Raw genomic sequence first — 23707 nt, 5'->3', positions numbered from 1 at the left:
ATTGTGGTGAGGGTACTTTCATCATGGTGCTGGACTGGGATTGCATGATATTGACCAAGCTGCAACATAACGACTTAAATGACCATCTCGTCGGCATGGTTTGTAAGTTTTCAGATGAAACGCAAATTGGTGGCATGCCGAACAGTAAAGAAGGCTATCTAAGATGACAACAGGAACAAGATGAACTTTGAAAATGGGCTGAGAAAAAGCAGATGGACTTTAACTTGGAAAAATGTGAGGTATTGCACTTTGGCAATTTAAATGAGGGCAGGTGAATTGTCGGGCCTTGAGGAGAATTGTAGAACAAAGAGTCCAGGGGCACAGATACATAGATCTACAAAAGTGGTGACGAGGGTAGGGAAGAAGGTACTTGTTGTCAGTCAGGGCATTAAGCAGGGAGAACTGTCCAAGACATTGGTGGGATTTCACTTGAAGTATTGTGCACAGTTTTTGTCAACTATTCTTTGGAAAGATATCATTAAGCTGGAAAGAGTGTAGAAAAGACTCATGAGAAAGTTGTCAGGACTGTAAGGGCTTGAATTATAAAGTAAGACTGGTAAATCTAGGACATTTCTCCTTGGAGTGTTGGAGGCTAAGGATGGAGGAAGGGTATCAAATTCTTCTTCTTTGGCTTGGCTTCGCGGACGAAGATTTATGGAGGGGGTAAAAAGTCCACGTCAGCTGCAGGCTCGTTTGCGGCTGACAAGTCCGATGCGGGACAGGCAGACACGATTGCAGCGGCTGCAGGGGAAAATTGGTTGGTTGGGGTTGGTTGTTGGGTTTTTCCTCCTTTGCCTTTTGTCAGTGAGGTGGGCTCTGCGGTCCTCTTCAAAGGAGGTTGCTGCCCACCAAACTGTGAGGCGCCAAGATGCACGGTTTGAGGCGATATCAGCCCACTGGCAGTGGTCAATGTGGCAGGCACCAAGAGATTTCTTTAGGCAGTCCTTGTACCTTTTCTTTGGTGCACCTCTGTCACGGTGGCCAGTGGAGAGCTCGCCATATAACACGATCTTGGGAAGGCGATGGTCCTCCATTCTGGAGACGTGACCCACCCAGCGCAGCTGGATCTTCAGCAGCGTGGACTCGATGCTGTCGACCTCTGCCATCTCGAGTACTTCGACGTTAGGGATGAAAGCGCTCCAATGGATGTTGAGGATGGAGCGGAGACAACGCTGGTGGAAGCGTTCTAGGAGCTGTAGGTGATGCCAGTAGAGGACCCATGATTCGGAGCCGAACAGGAGTGTGGGTATGACAACGGCTCCGTATACGCTTATCTTTGTGAGGTTTTTCAGTTGGTTGTTTTTCCAGACTCTTTTGTGTAGTCTTCCAAAGGCGCTATTTGCCTTGGCGAGTCTGTTGTCTATCTCATTGTCGATCCTTGCATCTGATGAAATGGTGCAGCTGAGATAGGTAAACTGGTTGACCATTTTGAGTTTTGTGTGCCCAATGGAGATGTGGGGGGGCTGGTAGTCATGGTGGGGAGCTGGCTGATGGAGGACCTCAGTTTTCTTCAGGCTGACTTCCAGGCCAAACATTTTGGCAGTTTCCGCAAAGCAGGACGTCAGGCGCTGAAGAGCTGGCTCTGAATGGGCAACTAAAGCAGCATCGTCTGCAAAGAGTAGTTCACGGACAAGTTTCTCTTGTGTCTTGGTGTGAGCTTTCAGGCGCCTCAGATTGAAGAGACTGCCATCCGTGCGGTACCGGACGGCGGCCCCGGCCTCGGTCGAGTGAGGCAGGCGGAGGCCCCGATCCGAGCAGAGAGTGGGAGGCGGAGGCCCCAGTCCGGGCACAGGGAGAGCTGCGGCGGCCCCGGCCCCGGTCCGGGCGAAGGGTAAGCGGCGGCGGCCCAATCCGGGCAGAGAGTGGGAGGCGGCGGCCCCAGTCCAGGCACAGAGAGAGCAGCGGCGGTCCCGGCCCCGGTCCGGGCGAAGGGTAGGCGGCAGCGGCCCCGATCCGGGCAGAAGCAAGGGGGAGACGGCGGCCCCGGCCTCGGTCGAGTGAGGCAGGCGGAAGGGTATCTAATAGAGATTTGTTAAATCATAAGGTGTATTGATAAAGAAAATGGTCCTGGTCTTGGGTAAGGAAATCTAGAACTAGGGGGCATAGATTTAATGTGAGAGTGGAAAGATTTAAAAGGGACCTGAGGGGCACCTTTTTCATAAAAGTTGGTGTCTATATGAAACAAGCTACCAGAAGAAGTGGATGAAGCAGGGAGAGCTGTAATCTTCAAAAGCATTTAGACAGGAATCTGGATAGGAAAATTTTAGAGGGATATGGGCTGAATCGAGACAATTGAAACCAGCTGGGTCGATATGGACACGTTGGATTGAAAGGCTTGTTTCCATGTGGTAGAACTCTGCAATATGTGTCTGAATTAGGATTCAATTTTAATTTAATTTAGACATACAGCATGATAATAGACCCTTTCAGCCCATGAACCCATGCTGCCCAATTACACCCAATTGACCTATATTCCCGGTACGTTTTGAACGGTGGGAGGAAACTGGAGCACCCGGAGGAAATCCATGCAGACATGGGGAGAATGTACAAACTGCTTACATGGTTCGCAGTTTGTAAGAAAATTGGCTTCAGGTATTAATATTCACACAATATAACTACATTAGAGAATACCATTGCCTCCCTTACAGAGCTATTCCTTCTTTTGCCAATCTACAGTCAAGTCCTAATGCAATGCATCCACCCAAAATCATAACCTCTTTTCCCCTTTGAAATACTGACTGCTCTTCTGTTTTTTCCAGCATTTCAAAAAAATTCTTTATTTGAGTTTTTATTTTCATTTTTCACCTGCTCTCTATAATACTTCAGACTCTATCAATTGACGCAGAGTATCCAAAGAGTTTCTGGGCAAAAAGTGCTCATTCTAATCTGTAAACACTATAGAATATCTTCAATAATTATGTTGAGATTAAAAAATCATATAAAAGTTGTTTTTTGTAAACTTGAGCAAGAAACATTAATCATTTTACATGCCTTAAATTCAAGTATATATAATATAGCAAGCCTGTTAAAGAGCTTGTGCCATCATTTGAGTGAAAATGCTGAGCCTGCAAAGTTTCAGTACATATGGTTGAACTATGCACTGGGCTACATCTGACAACCATCAGCCTGTGAAATATGCACCACTTCCTTTTACCCTTCTTCATCCAAGCCGTATTCAATTATGTTCCTTTCACCAGCGACAGACATTGAGGCCTGTAAAAACTTTATACAATGTTAAGGATTGTGAGTAGAGAAGGGAGCCCAAATCAGAGCAAGTTTCTGAGTTCGCCTTGTGAGTGGCTACAGCATTGTGTGCAAATAACAGCTCTCATTTACATCCTTGTGGATGATATTTCTGCACACCGGGGTTTTATTTGAAAAGAACCTGGCTTAGGGAACCCAGCGTTTCAGGAAAATCCATTGGAGTATTGCAAAGGCTGACTCGCTCAAAGCACTGGAGAACTCCCTTTGACCTGCTGCTTGAGTTATTGCCTGGGGTGAACTCCAGAAATGAATAAAAAGATACAGATTCAAGGAAAATAAATAAAGTTCCACAGTTGAAATAAAATCACATCACTGAAAGTATTTTTTTCAACTCCTTTTTTTAACCATCTTGAATGTCACAATTTTTGTGACATTCCTGCATGAATGTCAAATGCTGAGTTTCTCCAAAATATGTCATTCCTCAATTCTAGTTTGTGGAAAGGTTTTTGGACCCTTGAAGTTCAGGAGAGGCGACACAATGAAAATTGATATTGTGAATTATTGAGAGCACTGGTGGTTTGCAATGGTCACAGAGGGCTTTGAGATTGAGGCCAGATTTTGCTGTTCAGCCCATTGGAGGAGTGTCTTAACAGTTAACAACTTGCAGATGGCTTGGCTGTTCTGGTCAAATAAACCAGATCTTTTACAAACAGAAGGAGCTTCTTAGCCTCCATCACCCCCCCCACCCACCCCCCCACCCCCCAGTCCCCTTGATCTGTACTTCAGTTGCTAAATGGATCACCCAGTGTAGAACTAAGCCATTCCCTGTTAGGTTGATCTCTGTGGAGTTTGATGTAATTTTTAATTTGGCTGATTCTGAGAGGATTCTGGATAAAACTTGTGTATACTATTTCTCCAGGATTTCCATGAAGGTTATAGTAGGTAATCAGGAAAGCACCCCAATGGACAACGACTGCAAGCTGTGAGTGCACTGGGGTAGTGGACAGCAGCTATTACCATCCCCTATTTGACAATTAACTTGTCAGCCACCAACGAGCCTGCAGCTGACGTGGACATTTACCCCCTCCATAAATCTTCGTCCGCGAAGCCAAGCCAAAGAGAGAAAGAGAACAGACACCACCTCACTTTCTATTATCTTGCAGTCATTTATCTATTTTTAAAATGTGATTTATAGTATTATTTACACTGTGATATGCTACCGCAAAACAAGAAATTTTGTGACTTATTCATGAGAGAGAGAGCATCTGGGATGGCATTGAAATATTTGTGTATTTGCATCAGGAGCACAGAGGCCCTGCATAAATTGCGAAAGAAGCACAAATCTTACCGATTGCCCACTCCAACAAACACCTTCCACCTACCTGTGAGAAAGTTGAGTGTGCAGGAGCAGAGAGGGCATGATACAACTGTCAGGACAGTGGTGAGAGAGCACCTGGAGCATTGTGAACAGTTTTGGCCCCCTATCAAGGGGAAAGGTACATAAAGCTGGAAAGTGTAGAAAAGAGTCATAAAAATGTGGTCAGGAGTGTGTGGGCTTTATTTATGAGGAGTAGCAGGCAAGCCCTGGGACTTCTCCTTGCAGTGTAGGTAGGTGGCTGTGTTGTGGCGGGTAACCTCAAAGAGATTTATAAAATCATGAGGTGCAGAGATAAGGAAAATAGTCATAGACTTTTTCCTTGGGCCAGGGAATCTAAACGTAGAAGGCACAGATTTAAGGTGAGAGGGAAAAGATTTAAGAGACCTCTAAGAGACACCTTTTTAACACAAAGGGTAGTGGGTATGTGGATAAACTGCCAGAAGAAGAGGTTGAAGAGAAAAACCATCAGGGATTACACTGAGATACTTATGTTCTTGCAGTTGGGGCTTGTGCCTGCCACAATGGCAAAAGATGCACAAATCTCACCATCTGTCCATTCCGTCAAGGACCTAATGCCACCTGTAATTCTCACATTGGCCTCATCAATCAATAACCTCTGAACATATTGAACTGGAGCGAAAGGAAGTCATAATCACCCAAAAGGATCACCTTAAGGCAAGGTGAGCAAAGTAAAGTTAGAAAATGTCATCTACAGTCACACATAGTCATAAATGCAAACTTGCAGTGGAATCCTGCATGGAGGGGGTAGGGGACAGATGAGCTTTGCAGAGATACAGCAGAGATACATACAAGACAATAGCTACACAAGAATGAGCTTCTTGCCTGATTGTTATTTCTATTTGTAGACTTCACAGAAGTCTTTTTTATAATCTCTAATCTCTAGTGCAAAAGGATTTGCAGTGTTGAGGTTAGATGAAAACTGTCAACTTATTGACATTTACGCTTTTCAGTGTCTACAGCTCTGACAAAGCAACTCTCATTGTTCTGTGGATATCACAGAAACATTTTGTGAAACCATGTATTTTTGATCTGCTGCATTTCACACCTCTGAAATACCCCACAAACTTCAATCTCCAACTCATTAAACCAGAAAGTAAAGCCGGTCTTTTCTGTAAAACCACAGCATGAAGTGTTTGAGCAAAAATTCTATTGAATTCACACTTAAATCAGTGAAATATACTTGATTGGAGTAATCTTTCAATCAAAGCTATTGTTCTGTACATTTTGAATTTTACACCTTAATTGTTTATTTGTGATGATGGATATAGCTTTTCCCTCGCCTTGTGTGGTTGTGTTTCAAGATGCCAAGAACGAATGCTCTGTAAAATCATGACATGGTTAGTGTAGTAGCTGGTACAATGCTATCACAGAACCAGCATGGTTGGTTAGTTAAATTAACAGTGCTTTACTAAAGAGCAGAACTTACACGAAGAGAATGGGTGGGGGGGAGGAATGTGAGTGGTGGAGAGTGAGAGAGAGAAATACTCGGTAAATAAAGGCCAATTGATCACATAATGTAGTATAATTCAAAAAGATGCATGCACCCACATACTTAAATTACATATATTGCAACCTTCTTTCCCAACATCAGTTGTCAAGAATTTTTTAGAGGAGATTCTTAGGAACAGGACTTGCATTTAGCATGGCTTTTTGTTGGGGAGGTCCTATCTCAAAAATCTGACTCTTTAACTGAGGAGGTGAGGAAGGTAGTTGATGAGGATAGGGTAGTGGATGCGGTCTATATGGACTTTAGCCAAGCACGAAGTCCCTCATAGTAAATTGGTCTAGACGATTAAGTCATGGTGAGATGATTTGCTGGATAAAAAAAATTGGCCATGTCATTGAAGAAGGAAGAAAATGGTGGAGGGATATTTTTCTGACTGGAAGTCTGTGACTGGTGCATTCGACAAGAATTAGTGCTTGGATCTCTGTTGTTGTAACATACTATTAATGGTCTGGATAAAAATATAGATGATTTGATTCATAAGCTTGCAGAACATATGAACATTGATAAAGATGTGGATAGTGAGAAATGTTGTTGAGAATATATCAGGATATAGAGGCAAAGTGAAAGTTTGAAGGAGAAATTATAGATAAAGTTCTATCCAGACAAGAGTAAGGTTATACATTTTTCGCTCAGGATGCAAGTCCAAAGCTCCCAGAGAGTGGCCACACAAGTTGTAAACAACGTGTAGAGCATGTAGCTGGTCAGGTGAAGTTATGTAGTTAAAACACTTGAAGTCCATTCTCCAACCAGATGGCATTAACATCGAATTCTCTGGTTTCTGCTAGCCCACTCCCCGTTCTCCCTCTCTTCCCCATCCTTCTGTCTTCTTTCCTCCAGCTCTCCACTCCCTTCCCTCTCTACTCACAGACTCCTCTCTCCCTGTTTGCTGGTGTGCCCTCCATCCTTTATCCATCTATTGCATCCTGCCTATGGGACTATGTTCCTCTTCCCCCATTCCATCATTCCCCCACCATTTTATTTGGGTGCCTGCCTACATTTTGCTCATACCTAGATGAAGGGCTCAAGTTCGAAATATAGGTTATGTAGGGACTTCAATCAGGCCAACCTGAAGAAGTCTCTAACACACTAAGCAAAGATCTCAACCCACTGCAACTTGCCTATCATCCCAACCACTCCACAGCAGATGCAATATCACTGGCTCTCCACTCAGCTCTGGATCACTAAGAAAACAGCAATTCATATGTACGGCTGCTCTTCATTGACTACAGCTCAGGCTTCAATACCGTTATTCCCTTCGTGCTGGTCGAGAAGCTACAAAATCTGGGCTTCAGTACTCCCCTCTGCAACTGGATCCTTGACTTACTCATTGGAAGACCACAGTCAGTACAAATTGGAAACAATGTCTGATCAATATTTTAGATGTAGCCAAGAGATTGGTACTTTTTTACATTCAACGTTGTCATGTCCAAAATTGAGACCATTTTGGATAGAGTTAGCAAATTTTTTGGAATAAGTCACAGGAGTTAAATTTCCACAGGATCCAATGTTATATTTACTGGGTAATATTTCAGAGATAAGACCAAAATTGAAATTAAATTTATATCAAAAAAAATTTGTAAAAATTGCATTAGCAATTGCAAGAAAATGTACAGCAGTGACATGGAAATCAGAATCTTGTTTAGGTTTGGCAAGATGGCACGTAGAAATTCATAGCTGCATACCTCTTGAGAAGATTACATATAACTTAATTAAATATGGAACATTTTTGAAAATTTGGTGCCCATATTTACATATTGTAGGTATAAATTTATAAATGGCTTTCCCTAAACCTCATGAACTCCAAATAAAACCGAAAAAGGTTAGAATCGAGTGAAAGGTGGTCATCCCTTGACCACCAGGTCTGTCCTTTTTACTTTCTTTATTAATTGTATTTTTCTTTCTTTCTTTCTTTTTTCTTCCATTTCTATCCTTAATGGGGTTATTATTTGGAGGGCGGGGCAGGGGGGCGTGGTTGGTATGTTTTTTAAATTTTCTCATTATTTTTGAGGTGGTTTATAAAACCATCATGTACAATGGAATTGATATATACAATTATTATATTTTGTATTTTGACATGAATACATGTATGGAGAATTTAATTAAAATATTCCAAAAAGAAAGTTGAGTCATAATGATCATCTACCCATTCAAGATTATGGTTAACGCAGTGATTAGCGCAATCCCGTGTTCGAATCCGGTGCTGTCTGTAAGGAGTTTGTACATTCTCCCCATGTCTGTGTGGTTTCCTCCCACATTCCAAAAATAGAAGGGGTTAGTAATTGATCACATGGGTGTATTTGTGCAGCACAAGCTTGAGGGCCAGAAGGGAACAAGTACATGAAATAAAGCACTGTATAGAGTGCCGAATTACAGAAGGAGATCAGTTAGAACAGAACTTGGGCACATTATTCAACCAGTATCAATTTCATTCAAGAGTCTGATAGCAGTGGGAATGAAAACTATCCTTGAATCAGCTGGTGTGTGGTTTCGTACTTGTGAATCTTCTTCCCAGTGGGATGAAGAAGGTAGTGTGATCAAGGTAAGACAAGTCCTTAAAAATGATGGCTGCTTTTCCAAGGCAGTAGGAAATGTAGATGGAGTCTATGGAGGGGAATGAAGTTTCTATAGCCCCTTTTCCATTGGCATCCCAGTTAATTGGCTGTGCTGTGTCCCAGGATAGGATGCCCTTTGTGCCGTTTCCACTGCGCCACCCTTAACTGGGAAACTAATTGCTTTTCCACTGAACACACTCATCCCCAGGGATCGGTCTTCTACCTTCAACTGGAAACGGGTGACTTTCTGCTGTCCTTGCTCCACTGGTTTAATCAGCATGCCGACGTCAGCAAATGCTGTGGATATGAGTAGGGGTAGAGGCGGTTAATCCATGGCATGAAATGACGTCATTTGACGCTGCTGTTCTTTTTCCACTGGACCCTGTCCCAGCAAATTCCCAGTTAATTTCTGGGACAGGGTATCAGTGGAAAAGGGGTTGGATAAGCAAGTTTGCGGATGACACAAAGATTGGTGGTGTTGTGGACAGTGAGGTAGATTACCGTAGATTAAAAGGTGATTTAGGAAGGCTGGAGGTGTGGGCTGAGAAATGGCTGATGGAATTTAATACAGATAAATGTGAGGTGCTACATTTTGGAAAGGCAAATTTAAATAAGTTATATACATTGAATGGTAGACAATTGAGGAGTGCAAAGCAACCAAGGGATTTAGGAGTTATGGTAAATAGTACCCTCAAGGCTGATACTCAGGTAGATGGTGTGGTGAAGAAGGCATTTGGAATGTTGGCCTTCATAAATTGGAGTATTGAATTCAAGAGTAGGGAGGTTATGATGAAATTGTACAAGGCATTGGTGAGGCCAAATTTGGAGTACTGTGTACAGTTTTGGTCACCAAATTATAGGAAAGATATAAACAAAATAGAGAGAGTGCAGAGAAGGTTCACGAGAATGTTGACAGGATTTCAGGGTCTGAGTTACAGGGAAAGGTTGTGCAGACTGGGGCTTTTTTCTCTGGAGCGTAGAAGATTGAGAGGGGACTTGATAGAGGTGTTTAAGATTTTAAAAAGGACAGACAGAGTAAATGTGGATAGGCTTTTTCAATTAAGAGTGGGGGAGATTCAAACTAGAGGACATGGTTTAAGATTGAAGGGGGAAAATTATAAGGGGAACATGAGGGGAAATTTCTTTATGCAGAGGGTGGTGGGGATGTGGAATGAGCTTCCGGCAGACGTGGTCGAGGCGGGATCATTGGTTACATTTAAGGAAAGACTGGATCGTTACATGGATAGGAGGGGACTAGAGGGGTATGGACCAGGTGCTGGTCAGTGGGACTAGGAGGGTGGGGATTTGCTACGGCATGGACTAGTAGGGCCGAACTGGCCTGTTCTGTGCTGTAAGTGGTTATATGGTTATATGGTTATATGATGGTCTGAGCTGCGTTCAAAACTCAGGTTTCTGAGGAAGTAAAAGCATTGGTGCACTTTTTTGCCCATCATGTTCATGTGGGATTGGACCAGGACAGGTCATTAAAGATATTTACAACTAAAACTGTCTGCTATATCTACCTCGGTGCAATTAATGTGAATAGGGGAGTGAGCTCCATCCCCCTTCTGGAAGTCTACAACCAGCTTCTTTGTTTTGTTGATATTGAGGTCAAGGCTATTGTCCTAGCATCAAACTGCCAGACACTCTACTCAGATTCAGACCATCCTCTGAGTGAAAAATTCGCTCCTCATGTTCAACTTAATTCTCTCCCCTCTTACCTTAAATCTATGCCTCTGGTTCTGGAACCGTCTACCCTGGGCAAAAAAACGGTGAGCATTTACTTTATCCACCCCCTTCATGATCTTATAAATGGCTAAAAGCTCACCACTTGGTTTCCAATGCACCAGGGAATAAATCAAGTCTATTCAACCCTCCCTCTCACTCAGGGCCTCTGGATCTGGGCACATCCCAGTGAATGATGTCATTCCTACAGCTGACAACCAGAAATGCATGCAGTGATCCAAGGGTGACCACACCAATATCTTGTACAGCTGTATCCTGAGGTCCCAGTTTTGTATGCAATACCCTGCCCAAGGAAGGCAAATGTGCCAAACACCTTCTTCACCACCCTGTCCATCTGAATTCCCACTTTTGACGAACAATGTCCCTCTACCCCAAGATCTTTCAGCTCTACTTTTCAGAGTTAATCCTTAGTCCACCCACTCCACTGATCTTAAATTTAAATTTAGGCATGCAGCACGGTAACAGGCCCTTCTGGTCCACAAGTCTGTGCCACCCAATTAATCTACAACCCTAGTACGTTTGAAGGGTGGGAAGAAACTGGAGCAGTCGGAGGAATGTACAAACTCCTTATAGACAGTGCTGGATCTTCATCCTGTGGTAAATTTAGATCTCCTTCCTCTTTCCTAAGCTAGCAACCATAGCCGGATCCATCACTGGCTTCCCATCCATTGCAGACATCTATGTGAGGTGCTGCTTCAAGAAGGAAGCCAACATTATAAAGAACTCACTCTCTGCTCACAACCTCTTCTCACTGCTGCCTTGAGGCAGAAGGTACAGAAGTCTGAAAACAGCAGTTTTCAGTTTCTCTCCAAAAGCGATGATACTCTTGAACTTCCCCTTGGTACACCAATCATAGACACCTCCACCACCTCAAAAGGCCTGTCTGCACTACTGCAAGTCACTTTTGTGGCACTGATACCCTATGGCACTCCACCAGTCACGTGTCTCCAATCAGAGAAACATCCCTCTGCTTTTTTATCTTTTGTCACCATCCACTAAGTGAATTTTCGAGACTTTATATTAAGAATATACCAGCTGAGCTTCTCCAGACTTCTTATCAAAGTGCAAAGCACAGATGAATGCTGCGAGTTAGCAGGCAAGATTTTCTCATGTCCTCAGTCGTACTTCTCACCCAACATCATTGTAAACGATGATCAGATCATTGCATTATGTGGGAATTTTCCATATGTTAATTGGCTACCACATTTCCAACATTAGAACAAGGATAGAGAAGTACTTCATTGTCTGCAAAGTGCCTTGGGATGTCCTAAGGTTGTGAAAGTCACTGCATGAATGCAAGTTCTTTATTTCTTTATTGATTGACAAAGAAAGCACCCACAAATTGCAGTCCAGAAGTCCAAATTAGAGGCGGCAAGTTGCCAATGCATCTTGGCTCATGCCATCTCTAATGGAACATCCACAATTCATTGGATCCGATAGATTTCTCATTGAGAATTGGAGTAAGGTCAACCCTGAGTTTATTCTTATCTCCACTTTACTTTCTGATTGTAGCATAAAATATCCAAAACAATAAATGTTTTACCCCTAGCTCTGCTGTGAAACTAAAATGTCCCACATTCATCATTTAACTGGTTCTCCAGCGGAAATAAAGAGATTAGAATCTTCGGCTCATCATGAGAGGTAGATGACAGAAAAATGCAGAATTAACATTTAACCCATCAACTAACTGGAGAGCAGTCAATATTGTTTCAATTAATCTGTGAAATGTTTTAAAATGTATAGGATTTTCTGAAAGATAGTATCAATCGCTTTGCCTGAATAGTTTAAAACAATGGGGTCCTTCTATTTTCCTAATTGGTTTTCAGCCATTATTAGTTTTCCCTGTTTCATCTGAGAGATTGCTATCCCTATTTAACATGCTTTTCTAGAGCAATTTATATCTAAAAATACTAAAGGAAATTTGGCAGACTGAACTGAGTTACTTTACAGTGTGTGCCAATCTGCGCACAAGTCCACTCGCATTCTCTAATGCCTCATTTAATTTCAGTCTCTGGGCTCTGTTAAAATTCTTCCCCAAATCCCATACAAATGGCCTCATTGTTCCAGATTCCTTTCCTCTTACAGAGCAGACCTCAAATATCCTCACTTCTTTCCTGCTCTGTAACTAAGTCAACCCACTCACTCATTCATATGTTAAACATGCATAATGGGCCTTCACATTAATTAACTAATTTCAGACCTTTATGGCGATGTGGAGAGTTTTGAATCTCTCCTGTGTCTTTCAGACCAATTGAACTGATGGCTGAATAGTCTGAATAATAGAAGGAAGAAAAAGTAAGCAGGCTTCAGTGTCCTGCTTTGCTCGAGCTTTTATTCCGCTTGCGGGGGGGATGGGCCAAAACTTCATCAGCAATTCTAATGCTCTGCAGTAGCGGATGGGAACCAACTCTGAGAGCTCGCAGATTAATTTGTGTCAGATGTTGATCCTGACCAAAAAAATGGGGGAAAAAAAGTTCACATATAAACATAGCAATGTGGACGGGTGGTCAAGATCTTTCTTTCACTAAAGAATACCTTATAAATGCTATACGAGGACTATCTTTACAATGGAAAACCACTGCATTAAAGTAGCATTTAATACCTTTTGATACAGGTTTATGTTTTGTTTTGTCTACCAGCCCATAAGAAAAATAGAGCAAAATCAGTTTGGGCAAATCAAGTTGAATTTAATGCGTCTCATGATCATTTATGAATTCACATTTGCTTCCAACTCTGCCATTGATCAATAATGAGAGTTGCAATATATACTTTGTTATATTATTTTATAATCCCAGTGGGTTCAAGCGCTGACTTTCAAATACTGCATGACAATAATTCCATTCAACTTTAGATCATATTTATACAGGTTTTGAGGAAAGCAGAAAGCTAATAACTCATGGGTCAATTACCATTAATGAAAAACACCTGTAACAGACCAAAATCTTGTTGAAATGAAAAATAGTATGTAAGTAGAGGTATCTGGATGGATGCCGATGAAACTTGGGCATAATCCTTGCCTGAACATAGAATTCCAAAGCAGCCTTTCATTCATTTCCATTATATGGAAATACTGACCCACGCATAAAATTGCTTGGCAATCTGTATGTGTTTTTCACTGAATTTACTGAAAGTTCAATTTTTCTGTCATTCTGTCCAGTTACCACTCTGCAAAGTACATTCCAGATGTTCTATTTCATCATACTCAGGGTCTTTTTAAAGCTATAAATTATGAATCATCAAACACATTTTATATTGTGCTCAAGCATAATGGCCAATGTAAAAGGAGGAAGAAGATCAAATCTGTTGTGGTGACTCACCTACGCAACAGGCAATTTGGCTCACGGAGTCGCGGGCAAGTCCGCGGCAGATCTGTCTGTGAGAGCTCCGGGTGTGGGGCAAGCCCACAGCCTGGCAGCTGACATCATAAAGGTCCCGGGAGTTGCAAGCGTCATTGGGTTCCAAGGGATTTAAGTGCGCTTGAAAGTTCTATTAAAGTCAGTTGGTTCAACTCGCTTTCAACTCTGCGTGGTTCTTTTGCTCATTGCATGCCTAGTGTGACTACGTTGGTGACCCCAATGGTCCCAACGGCATTTAGACCCAGGCTAGCAGAATGCAGTTTCACTGATTCCGCTGACTCTCTGGACCTCGCAGCTGCAGATTTCATTTGAACAGGCTGAAGCCCAATTCTAGGTCAGTCAAATCATCTTGGATGCCACAAAGTTAATTCACTCGACCAGAAACCAGTTAGTGGTTAGTGAGTTCATTTGACCAGAAAACAGCAGGCCACATCGTCAACTTCCTACACCAGCCATCGGTTGTGGACAGGTATGAAACAATCAAGATGCACCTGATCCATACTTTTGACCTCTGCCGCCTTGAGGGTGTAATGCAGATACTCCATGTGGACAGCCTAGGCGATCGCATGGCATCAGCCTTAATAAACGAGATGCCAGCAGTAGCAGACGGCCATAAGCCATGTTTACTCTTCTCGAGCAGATGCCAGAAAATGTCTGCCTCCTCATCGCTGATGACGATTTCAGCGACCCACATAAAGTAACGGCCCGCGCAGATATCCTGTGGCACACCAAGCAGCACGGCAGGACCTCCATCAACCAAGTTCTTGCATCACCCCCTAAGACCTGGGCCTTCCCCACACCACCAACAAAGCCGGTTACATCCACAGCAGGGAGCAACTCCAGTTCACAACATTAGTGCTTGCACTAATTCAGGAGCCTACCTTTGTTGACCACCCTGTTCTTTTGCAGGAGATGCTGGGGGTGGCTGTCACTCATGGCTACGGTGGCTTGCCATCATGATAGCCTCCTTACTTATGGGACCGATACTTGAGGCGAAAGTTCCTCATAGACATGGGGCGGAAGTTAGTGTCTTGTCCCCCTTGAGCCACAATACCCATGCCAAGAAGTTAGGACCTGTGCTCACCACTGCCAACAACAGCAGTATTCGCTCATACAGCATGCAAACTATCCCACTACATTTTGGTTCCAGCCATTTCACCTGGTCTTTTATGCTGGCAGCAGTGTCACAGCCTTTATTGGGTGCAGATTTCCTCCAGGCGCACTGCCTCCTAATGGATCTCAAGGGACAGAGCCTAGTGAATGCCAGGACCTTTCAGACCTTCTTGATCAGTGAAGCCAAGTTACCAGCCCCAGACTTGGACTCTGTGAGTTTGTCAGGCAACAAATTTGCCAGATTACTAGCAGAGTTCCCGACCATTATTACGCTGCATTTCTCCACAAACACCTCTAACCATGGTGTACAGCACCATATCCCCACTTAAGGACCACCACTGCACACTCAGACACACAGGGTCCTGCTCAACAAATTCCATCTCACCAAGGAGGAGTTCAGGAAAATGGAGGATATGTGGATCGTCCGGCACTCAGACAGCCCGTGGGCCTTTCCGCTGCACATGATGCCCAAGTCGGCTACAGAAGCGTAAATGACACCACCATGGCCGACCACTACTCAGTGCCCCAAATTCAGGGCTTTATGGCCAATTTGCATGGGGCATGCATCTTCTGCAATGTCGACCTGGTCCGCGGGTATCACCAGATTCCCAACCACCCCAGTGGTATGCCCAAGACAGCCATCATGACCCCGTTCGGCCTATTCAAGTTCCTGCAGATGCCTTTTGGACTCAAGACCACGGCACAGATGCTCCAGCAGCTCCTGGACTCAGAGGGCCGTGGCTTGGATTTTGTCTTCATCTTCTTAGATGATCCTGATCACCAGCCATTTGGACCAAGAGCATTTGACACAGCTGCACCAATTCTGCGCTGTCTGAGTGAAAACAGCCTGGCCATCAACCCTGCAAAGTGCTAGTTCAGGCTGTCGGCAATTGATTTCCTTGGGCAGTGCATTTACCAGTGCAAATTGAGACCATCTGCCAGTTTGTCAGGCCCATTACAGTCAAGAAACCACAGGTGTTTGTGGGCATGATCAACTTTTACCACCAATTCCTATAATTAGCGGCCTGAATCATGGGACTCCTGTTTGGGCTGATATCCGGCAAAGCCAAGGAAATTATGTGGGACATGGAGTCAGCATCAGCTTTTGAGCAGCCCAAGGATGCCCTTGCAAATGCCACCCTCCTGGTACACTCACGGGTGGATGTGCCCACAACCCTCACGGTTGACGCTTCCAACTCAGCAGTCGGCGGCGTGCTGGAACAACTAATTAAGGGTCAGTGGAAAACACTCGTGTTCTTCAGCCGGCACCTGCAACCCCCCCTCCCCCACCCGCAGCTGAAATATGGCGCCTTCGACAGGAAACTGCTAGCCCTCTACCTCGCCATACGGCACTTTAGGTATTTCTTGCAAAAGTGGGAGTTAACATCTTCACAGACCACATACCCTTCACCGTGGCATTCGCCAAAGTTTCGGATCTGTGGTCAGGACGGCAGCAACGCCACCTGTTATACATCTTGGAGTACATGACCACCATCAAACAGATCTCCAAGATAAATAACATGTGGCGACACTTTGTCTCGCTCCTCCATTCACTTGGTGCATTCCCTGTCCCCAGGGTTTGACTACACGGCACTCACTGAGGCTAAGCAGCTGGATGAAGAAATGCTGGCCTACTGCATCACAGTCTCCGGCCTGCAACTTGAGGACATCCCCATCAACCCAACAGGCAGCAAGCTCCTCTGTGACGCGCCACTGACCAAACCCGGCCCATCGTTCCAGCTGCTTGGAGGCATTGCGTTTTTGATGCACTACATGGTTTGGCCCACTCATCCATTCGGGCAACCATTCAACTGGTGGCAGATAAATTTGCTTGGCACGGCCTACATAAGCGGGTCAGGCATTGGGCCAGGACATGCATACATTTGCCAGACTTCCAAAGTCCAAAGGCACATGAAGGCCCCCCTTCAACCCTTCTAGCTGATGTACAGGATGTTTAAGCATGTCCATGTGGACATCGTCGATCCGCTGCCTGGAGGACAAGGTATCTGTTCACCATAGTCAACCGGTTTACCAGATGGCCAGAAACCATCCCACTAACAAAGATGTCCATGGAGTCTTGCGACAGAGTCTTCATTGCAAACTTGGTTGCACGTTTCAGCCTGCCTGCCAACATCACCTCAGAGAGAGTAGGAGAATGGATACAAGAGGTCATGGGTTGAGAGTTGATGGACAAAAGTTTAGGAGTAACATGAGGGGGAACTTCTTTACTCAGAGAGTGGTTACTATGTGGAATGGGCTTCCGGGAAAGGTGGTGGAGGCAGGGTCAATTTTGTCATTTAAGAAAGAGTTTGATGAGTATATGGATGGGAGGGGGATGGAGGGATATGGGCAGAGTGCTGGTAAGTGGGATTATAGGAGGGTACTTGGATCAATGAGGACTAGAAGGACCAAATTGGCCTGTTTCTGTGCTGTAATTGTTATGTGGTTATATGGTTATAAAAGGGGTCGTAGTTCATGTCCAGCCTATGGTCGGCACTGGCACAGCTACTTGGGACCCAGCTGCACCAGTCCAGGGCATACCATCCACAGTCCAACAGCTCGGAAGAGCATTTCCACCGACATCTGAAGTCATACCTGATGATGCGCCTCTGAGGCCCAGATTGGATGGATGAGTTCACAAGAGTACTTCTTGGCATCCGCATGGCTCCTACAAAAGACTTAGCCATGTCTTTGGCAGTGTTGGTATACGGTGCTCCACTAACAGTTCAAGGCGAGTTTGTGCCAGTGGCCTGTGGCACAGAGGAGACACCCACGACAGTACTCACAAGACTCTGAGAGAAGATAGGAAACTACCTCCTGTCTCAACCTTGAGCCACGGCCTGACACCTTCCTTTATTCCCAAGGACCACAAGGACAGCAACTATGTCTGTCCTCAGGGGCATACACTGGACTCCATTCCAGCAGCTGTACAAGGGTCTGTACAAGGTGGTATGCCAGAACAGAACCACATGCATCCTCAACATGAGCAACCATGAGGAGACCTTCACCAGTGACTGCCTCAAGCTGGCGCATCTAGACCTGGAACACGCTGTGACTGTGCCACCCCCACGCCGACAAGGTCGGCCATCCAAACAGACTAAAAAGGTGTTGGCCGTGGTCGACACCTCCCAATACCAGTTCTGGGGGTGGGGGGAGGGGTTCATGTGGTGGATCGCCCATGCAACAGGCAAACCAGATCACAGAGTCACAGGCAAGTCTGCAGCAGATCTGACTGTGAGAGCTTGAGGTGCGGGGCAAGCCCTCAGCCTGGTGGCTGACGTCATAAAGGTCCCGGGAGTCGCAAGCGTCATCGGGTTCCAAGGGATTTAAATGTGTGTGAGAGTTGTATTAAAGTCAGTTGGTTCAACTCACTTTTGACTCTGTGTGGTTCTTTTGCTCGCTACACGCCTAGCACGACTATACTGTACATTATTTTAGGTTGAATGTTTCTCCACTTGACAAACTGTTGCTGTGGTTATGGTAGTCTTAGTTGTGCTCATCTACTTACACATGGCAAAGATGTAAATCTCATGCTGTTTATATGTCCTATGTTGTTATGTTCTGACATTATTATCTATGCATGAGTTCTGTCAGTCACATTCAATCGCTTGTAGCTTTAATATAATTTACATCGATGAAATTGCTCTTTAATTGTTACAGAATAGCTCCATTTAGTATCAATAAACTATTTTGTCCTGGAAACTGTTCTTTTTTTTGAATATTTTATTTACATTTTTAAAGTCAAACATGCAATCAACTGAAACCTACGCCCACACTCCCATGAAAGGAAGAAAGAGTTAGGTAGAAAGAAGAAAATCCCAAAGAAAAGGAGTGGAAATGGAAAGAAAATGAAAAGAAAGAAAAAAAGAGGGATTCTTGAATGATCTCTGAAACGCAAAGGACAACATGAAGGTAATGGAGAAATTAGTCAAATACTGCCCAGGAAGGAGACTTTCCTGCCAATGCCTAACATTCAATTAGATAATGTGGTGCAGAAATTATTGCTTTTCCTTTTCTCTTCCTCTATGGTCTAACAGTGTCCATCAAATCATTTTTGCCTTTCATTCAGAATTTGGCTGACCTGAACCTTAACTCCATTCACCAATTTTGAATCAACCCTGAAGAAACTAAATGCAAAGTGATGTGGTGAACTGACGTGCACATTGGGAAAGATCACTGTTTGTGGTCACAATAACTGCAAAGGTTTTCAGTGTTCGATATAAGTTGATGCAAATGCTAGCAATTGGAATAAATAAAATTGCATTGATGTTTGCATGGCTATCAATATGTTGTCTTGATATGCATGGCCAATAGGGTGGGATGGTTAGTGTAGTGGTTAGTGCAACCTATTACAGTACCAGCGGCCCAGGTCCAAATCTGCCACTGTCTGACAGGAGTTGGTGTATTCTCCCCATGTCTGTGTGGGTTTCCTCTAGGTGCTCCATTTCCAAAGATGAACGGGGATAGTAGGTTAATTGTTCTCATGCGTGCAATTGGGCAAAGGGGACTCTTGGACTGGAAGGGCCAGTTAGCATGATGTATGTCTAAATTAGTTACATTAATGGGAATGAGGTCTCTACTCTCTCCCATGAATAATTTAAGTTGGTAAAAGTTTAAGTGGTCCACTAAATTTATCAAGTAGTAAATAATGTAAAAAGATAATGCTGAAATTGCTCAGCACTGGGTAAAAGTATCACACCTGTTTCTCCCTTCATAGGCACTGCCTGACTGGCTCAGCATTTCCTACACTTTCTGTTCTTATTTTTGACTTCCAGCATTCAGAGTATCTTGCTTTTGTTCAGCAGCAAGGAATTGGCCATTGGCGATTGCAGTTTTGAATACTGTTACAGAAGGTCTTCTGTACCTTCTTTTCAGCACCCTGGAGATCTTCCATTTACTGCTTCCTGCAGCTGGGCCTTTGGTTTGTTCTACTCACATGAATATGCTGCGTTTTTGAAGAGCGCTTCTTGCAGAGTAGCTATAATGTTCTATGCAGCCCTTCTAAAGAAATATACACAGTAGCAGTCTGTGCATATGGTTCCAATTTATAAGGAATCTGGGAACTAAAACTGATCAGCAACATTCAACAATTTCTTCTGCAAACAGTATGAAATCCCTAGAAACATTTTTGAGCTGAAACATAATAACACATTCCTAAAACCTCAGAAGCAGATAACGTGTTGCACATTCTTGTTTAACGCAAATAGTGTAGATATTTTCAACACCAAATGATGGAATAGAGTTGTATTTTTTAAAATTTTTCTAAAAAAGCCAGCTTCCCTTTCCCAAAAGATTGAAATGAAAGTTATGTTCTCTAACTAAGTTCAGCTTCTCATAAGAGCATAAATCCATAAGAATTTCAGGCCTCCCAAGTCTGAATGTAAATAGGATGAATTATGTTCTCTGTTCTTTGCATTTTAATAGTAGGCCTTGTTTGGGGCTGTTTTGAAACTTTTCTCTGAGACCCTTTATTCAGTAATTGTGGGAAAGTGGTGGGTGAAGGCAGTGGTCTGTGTTGCAGGCTTTATTTTTAATGGGTAAATTAAATACTAGAAGTAAAACCTGTCCTATGGTAATGTGCACTCAGGAACTCACAATAACAACACTAAACATGCAAAGAAAAATAAGAAAATAAAAGACTTGTGAACTTGTAATGAATGGTAAGATAAGCAGAAGACAAAGGCGACAAGTTTTGGAGATTAAGTGGTGGTCTCTCCGCTGCTTGCCCTTCTGCCTATCATTCTGCTCACCCGAGGAGCTGTTTTTGGTCTCCCAGAGCCGAGACAATGGTTGCTTTGGATAAAGAGGGAAGCCTTAGAACAGCGTGTAGATTTAAGGCTGGATAGAAGGCATTGTGTGTAGGCCATGCCCATTACTCATCTGCTGGCATGGGGCTCTCTTCCTTTTGTCTTGTAAGATGATAAACTTTTGAGGCCTTTCGTGGAACAGAAGGCCTTTCAACAGCATCTAGAAACTGTGCCATGATGATCATGTGAAAGTATCGTAAACACCCTCCCCCAGCCTGAGTCAGTTGTCAAGAAAACAGGCACTGGGATTTAGGATGAAATGAAGTGGAGGATTTTTGACCCATCCCCTTCTATTCTTTTCCTTAGCCGTGTGTGTATTGGATTTCTCCAATCTTTGTTTATATAAAGGATAATAATCTGATAATATTCTTCATATTAAATCCACAGTAAAATTTCATAAATTATACAAATAACCCTTTAACCCTTGAAGCTTCAGGGCCTCTAAATTGATGCAATCCCACAGAACCTCAAGGAGCAGTGCCAAGTACACCATTGGAGGGTAGATAAAGATAATGGTCAAAACTGCTGCTGTGTCACCACAAGATGCTCAATAAAAGTGTTTGACAAACTTAACGTTTTGGAGCATTTGTCTATATAGGTAGTTCGAAGAGGGTGGGGAGGGGGGAGCAGGGGAATGAATTTGACATTTGCATTTCAAGTATTTTTTTAAATGGTGGCGCTGTAACTGCAGTGTTGTCGTTGGTGCAGGCCCAGGAAAGCGGAGACACAGCGCTGCTCCTCAGGGTCCAACGACTTGGTCGTAATGTCTATGACTCCATAAAGGCTTTTCTTTCTTTTCTTTCTTTGGCTTGGCTTCGCGGGCAAAGATTTATGCAGGGGTAATGACCACGTCAGCTGCAGGCTCGTTTGTGGCTGACAAGTCCGATGCGGGACAGGCAGACATGGTTGCAGCGGTTGCAAGGGAAAATTGGTTGGTTGGGGTTGGGTGTTGGGTTTTTCCTCCTTTGTCTTTTGTCAGTGAGGTGGGCTCTGCGGTCTTCTTCAAAGGAGGTTGCTGCCCGCCAAACTGTGAGGCACCAAGATGCACGGTTTGAGGCGAGATCAGCCCACTGGCGGTGGTCAATGTGGCAGGCGCCAAGAGATTTCTTTAGGCAGTCCTTGTACCTCTTCTTTGGTGCACCTCTGTCTCGGTGGCCAGTGGAGAGCTCGCCATATAACACGATCTTGGGAAGGCGATGGTCCTCCATTCTGGAGACATGACCTACCCAGCGCAGTTTGAACTTCAGCAGCGTGGATTCGATGCTGTCGGCCTCTGCCATCTCGAGTACTTCGATGTTGGAGATGAAGTCGCTCCGATGAATGTTGAGGATGGAGCGGAGACAACGCTGGTGGAAGCTTTCTAGGAGCCGTAGGTGATGCCGGTGTCATGATAATGAATATGTATGAGATGTACCGGAAGTCACGTGGTATGAGAGAGATATAAGAGCACAAGCAGGAGAACAAAGGAAACTGGAAAATAAAGACACTGAGAAGTTTACCTGATAAAACTTGTGTTTGATATTTTATTAACTTCACATTTCGGGCCACAAATGTGACATTGGCGATGAGGATGAAAGAAGCTTGAAGAAAATTAAAGACTAAAGAAGATTACAGAGGATTACAGAGAACTTCAAGGTGATAAGAATTTTCTCTTTGACTCAATACTTTTGGGGCTGGAATATTTCCTCATGGCTGGTGCAGACGGTGACTTTCTAACACATAGTGGAATTGCTCATTTTGACCCAACGGGTGATGCAAGCACTGTAAGTGTGAAGTGGAAGGCATGGCTAGAAGAATTTGAATCCTACGCTGACAGTCGTGGCCTATTTCTAGCTACCAGTACAGTTGAACAAAAAGCACAGAGAAGGGCGTTACTTCTTTTCACTGCTGGACCCGCAGTTCGGGATACTTTTAAGACACTTTTGAATACTGGAAGAAAGGATGGAAAGCGGTAGATGCATTAAATGCACACTATGTAGTGACACCGAATGCTACATTTCAACGCCATTTGTTTCGGAGAACGAGACAAGAAGATGGCCAGACAATTGCTCAGTACGTGACGAGACTACGCCAGCTAGCTGTTGGATGCAATTACATGCCAGCTGATTTGGACAACCAATTATTGGATCAAGTCGTACAGCACTGCAGATCAGATAAACTCAGAAGACGTCTACTGGAAAGAGGGAGTGAGTTGGAACTCACCGATGCTTTAACCATTGCTGCTGCATTAGAGGCTGTTGAAGGGCAATTTCATACCATGACCCTGAAAGACAACTCAAGCCAGAAAATTAAGAGGCTCTCACATCGCCATAACCAGCCAAGATATACGTTGACACAAGATGTGGAGTGTTATCGATGTGGAAACCGAGGTCACTTTGGAAAAGACCCATGCTGCCCAGCAAAAGGCAAAGTTTGCAGAAAGTGTGGAGGTAAGGACCACTTTGTAAAGAAGTGCAAAAGCAAGTCCAATGCAGACCTGAAGAGGAAGAGTACAACTTCCAAAGGCAAAGCCTGGGGGAAAGGAAAGTATCCTGGAAAGAAAGATACCATTCGCCAGATAGACGGTGACGATGATGATACCCAGGAGGGACAGAGTTGTTACCAATTTACGTTGAATGATATACATCATGAGAAGGTCCCAGTGTTCATTGGTGGAGTGACAGTGCAGGTCATTGTAGACTCAGGCAGTGACAGTAATGTGATTGATCGACATTTATGGGAGAAGTTGAAAAGGAAAAAGATCATCTGTACCTCAAAGAAGTGTTCCAAGAAACTGTATCCATACACAGCAACCAAGCCATTGCAGACCATTGGATGTTTTACTGCAACTGTTGAAGCTGGAGATAAGTACACCGAAGCAGAGTTTATGGTCATAGAAGAGAGGGGAGAACCATTGCTGAGTAGAAGCACAGCGCAAGACCTGGCAATACTTCATATTGGAGCTTGCGTCAATTCAATTCAGTCATACGAGGATATGAAGCAAGAATTCCCGGCAGTCTTCCAAGGAGTAGGAAAGCTGAAAG

General features: G+C 43.9%; 1 long non-coding RNA gene across 1 annotated transcript; it reads left to right on the top strand.

Annotated features, from left to right (window-relative positions):
* Window positions 1-13906: 13906 nt before the first annotated feature.
* On the top strand, window positions 13907-19139 carry LOC138760498 (uncharacterized). The gene is made up of 3 exons (XR_011355660.1): window positions 13907-14233; window positions 18619-18789; window positions 18947-19139. It is a non-coding gene; the product is annotated as an uncharacterized lncRNA (long non-coding RNA).
* Window positions 19140-23707: the final 4568 nt, after the last annotated feature.

The sequence above is a fragment of the Narcine bancroftii genome, chromosome 4 (assembly GCF_036971445.1).
Source record: "Narcine bancroftii isolate sNarBan1 chromosome 4, sNarBan1.hap1, whole genome shotgun sequence".
Taxonomy (NCBI): domain Eukaryota; kingdom Metazoa; phylum Chordata; class Chondrichthyes; order Torpediniformes; family Narcinidae; genus Narcine; species Narcine bancroftii.
The sequence above is the reverse complement of the archived record's forward strand: the minus strand, read 5'-3'. Positions and strand labels throughout refer to the sequence as shown.